This window comes from Canis aureus, chromosome 8 (assembly GCF_053574225.1).
Source record: "Canis aureus isolate CA01 chromosome 8, VMU_Caureus_v.1.0, whole genome shotgun sequence".
In the NCBI taxonomy this organism is placed as follows: Eukaryota; Metazoa; Chordata; class Mammalia; order Carnivora; family Canidae; genus Canis; species Canis aureus.
The window spans coordinates 68,432,681-68,436,564 of NC_135618.1; positions in this window are offsets into that span (position 1 = coordinate 68,432,681).

Genomic DNA, 3,884 nt, shown 5'->3' on the forward strand with positions numbered 1-3,884 from the left:
ACTCATATTTCCAATCTCTTTGTCTTTCCATTCTATTTGCTGGCATATTTCCCTAACCTTCTCTCCTAATGAATTTTTCATTTTTGCATTAATAGTATCTCCAAGATACCCCTGTTTTCTGAATGTTCCTTTTATAGAGCACCCTGCAATTTCTTTTCACATCTCTGCAGACATCAACTGCAGCAGTTTGGTTAAATGTTTCCTTCTGCTCCCACATTGTCATGGTTTCCTGCTCTTTCTCTAGCTATGACCTGCTGGTACATCAACAGGCTAAAGATGGCCTCTGTGCTGTTTACATCACAGCAGGCTGAAAGCCCACCAGTGCTAAACTCAAATTCTTACACATCTTATTGCTTTAACTATAGCCACACAAGAATATTTTTAGCCTGCCTGCATTGCAAAACTGCACCCAATATCACCCAATATCAGTTAGCTGTAGATAAGACAAACCCCAGGGCTGTAGAAGTCCCCAAGCCAATCTGCTCTTGGGGTGCCCTGACCCAGAAGCTCCCCACTGTGCTGCTGAGTGACGTCACCTAGACCTGCAAGTCCTGCCTCCTAGTCCCTTTCTCCCCAGTGTTCTTTTGCCCTACTCCCTGCCCTGCCATGTTCTACAGCTGTCCCTGCAAGGCCCCTTTCATGCAATCCTGTGCATGGTCCACCCAGTAAAACATGTTGTACAACCCTGCCATGTGGTGGTCCTGCCTTCCTTGATCAGCCCCAAAACCTGGCCTTCACCACACCTATCCTTAAAATAAGGGCTTTCCTCAAATGTCTTGGCTGTCCATTCGTAAGTCAGTGTGGGATCTGGGAAGCTCCCTACAAAGCTCTGCATATGGGCAGGCTTTGTCCACTATGCGCTTCCCTTAGAGGACCTGGTGGGAACTGGACTCCCAGCTGTCAGTGTCTAAATCTTGTCTGCTAGTCAGTCTCTCCAGGAGAAATCTCTCCAGTCTGCCTCCTGAGGAGCCCAAGCCTGGCTGGCTGCCAGCACTCTGGATGCCAGGACAGGAAAGGGCTTCACCTTTGAAGGGTGGGACCGGGGAGGGCAGGACTCACTGCTCATCCACTAACCACGGGTCTGAGAGGCCACACCCCTCAGACTATCAACCAGACCCAGCTGACCTGGGGACACCAGGCCCAGTTGAGGTGTGGGTGCTATATGCAGAAGGCAAGGGATTCAATAAATACCTACCTTGAGGATGGTAACACCCTTCCCCTGAGCACGTGCTTTTTTCTAGAACAGAAGATGGCAAACTTTTTTTTGGAAAAGGCTAGATGGTAAATATTTTAGGCTTTTTGGGCCACATGGTTGATGTCACAACTACTCAACTCGGCCACCATAGCGCAAAAGCAACCACAGAACTATGTAAACGAGGGAACGTGGCTGCATTCCAAAATCACTTTATTTATGGACATTGAAATTTGAATTGAGTATAATTTTTACATGTTAGAAACAACTCTTCTTTTTATGGTTTTTTTTTTTTTGGCAATTTAAAAATACAAAATTCTTAGATCTCTGGCTGTACAAAAACAAGTGGCAAGCTGCATTTGGCCCAGTTACAGAAGTTTATAGATCCTCTTCCTGGAATATCCTCATTGAGAGATTATCATGAAATCCTTTGAAACTGGCAGCGCCTGGGTGGCTCAGTCAGTTGAGCATCTGACTCTTAGTTTTGGCTCAGGTCATGATCTCGGGGTCATGCATGAGATCGAGACCCCTGTCAGGCTCTGCACTTGGAGCAGAGTCCACTTGAGATTCTCTCTCCCTGCTACTCATTCTCTCTCTCTCTCTCTCAAACAAATAAATAAGTCTTAAAAAAAAATTCCTCTGAACCTGTCTTGCTCTTCCCCCTAGCAAAGCCTCCCACCGCTCATTTTTGTCTGTAGGTATAAGGATTACAAGTTCTCTCCCTCCCCCATGCAGCTTCCAAGATGTGCCATGGAAATTTAGACATTTATGAATTGCCTTGGAATGGAAGCAGTGGTAACAGGGACTCCAAGACTTGCTGCCAAGTTCTCCCCCAGGGCGGAACATGTTGTTGATTGTTCTCTTTCCCTGGATTTCAAACAAGGTGATAAATGAGTACCAGAGGAGGAGATCTCTGGGAAAGTTGGGGGCTTGGAGCCAGAGCCCTGACTCCCAGGCCATGGGCTTATCTGAGTCAGAGCCTCTGTTTCCAGCAATAAAGACTGTTCTAAGTAGGCCAGTACCTGTCTAATCCCGACTTTGCCATCAGGAAAGAAGTCCCACCTTTCTTAGTTGCGGGGGCAGAGTAGGGGTTTGGCAGAGAGAAGACCTACTTCTGCCCCTTGCTGTGCATTTTGGTGCAAATCAGGTCTGCTTGTGGAGTCTTACTTTCTTTATCTCTACATGAGGGTTATCACTCCTACCTCATTGGGTGGTGGTGTGGATTAATAAATTAACATCTAAAGTCCCTGGATCCCTGGGTGGCGCAGCGGTTTAGCGCCTGCCTTTGGCCCAGAGCGCGATCCTGGAGACCCGGGATCGAATCCCACGTCAGACTCCTGGTGCATGGAGCCTGCTTCTCCTTCTGCCTGTGTCTCTGCCTCTCTCTCTCTCTCTGTGTGACTATCATAAAAAAAAAAAAAAAAAAAAAAAAAAAAAAAAAAAAAACATCTAAAGTCCCTATTATATCAAGGAGGCTCAACAAATGGCAGAGAATATAATTCTAATTTATCTAGACAAGGAAACTCAGAGAGGTTAAGGCACCATCCAAAGGGCACACAGTTCATGAGGAGACAGAGGCAGGAATACAGTTTGTTTTCTTAACCCTCCAACTAATGTTCTTTCTTCTGTCCTGCACTCCTTGAAGAGGAGGGCTTAGTCTTTTTTTTAACCACACCTGTAATGCTACGGAAGGAGGGGGTGGGGCTGCAGGATGTCTGCCCTGTTCCCTCCGTTTCTCTCAGCCCCCTGGTTTCTGCTGCAGGTGACAGACCCTCTCCTGTGGTGGTTAGACACAACAAAGCTGATGCCTCCACATCATTCGGTACAGGGGTATTGGTGAGAACCACCCCTTGCCACCCCAGCACCCCCTCCCGGATGCCGACTCCCTTCCTCTGGGCTGGGCCACTCTGCTGGACAGTTACAAAGATTCTTTGTGATGTGTTTGCATGGGGAGGAGTGAGAGCAGGGCCGTGGCTGTACTCAAACCACATGGGCTGCCAGCCCTGTTTACACAGAGAAGGAGCCAAGACAGATGACCCTGTTGCTCGAGCGCCTGGATTGAAAGCATAACCCAAGTGCAGAGCCCCTGGCTCAGCCTCCTTGTTTCTGGGCTACCCCACAGAAGCAGCATGGAGGCGCCTCTTTACCCAGGGAGGCCTGTTTATTCAGCGGGGTGAGAGATGTTTGCATAAGGAGGGGAGGTGGCAGTGACCATCTGGCTGTTCTCTGGCAGAACAGGGGAGCATTTGCAGGTCAGGTACTATCTCTGTTCCAGGGCCTCTGGGGAGGCAGCCCCCTGATGACAGGCTTTCTGTGACATGTGTCTGTTCTCTGAGAGTAAATGTGGAAGATTTGAAAAAAAAAAATTGTAAAAACAGTACTGGGTTTTTTTCCCCTTTAATTCAGACCAACACTAGATAAATTGTCCAGGATCTTTCCCCCAGATGTATTTTGCAAGGTGGGGAGAAATGCAGATTTTCAGCATTTAAAGAATTGTGATGTTTGCCACCTGTAAGGTACTTTGTGGTTTAAAAAGCATTGCCAGGGAGGCCTGGCTGGCTCAGTCAGTAGATCATGCGACTCAATCTTGGAGTCAAGCTTGAGCCCCCATTGGGTTTAGAGATTACTTATAAAAAATAAGTTTAAGGGGCGCCTGGGTGGCTCAGTGGTTGAGCATCTGTTTGGCTCAGGG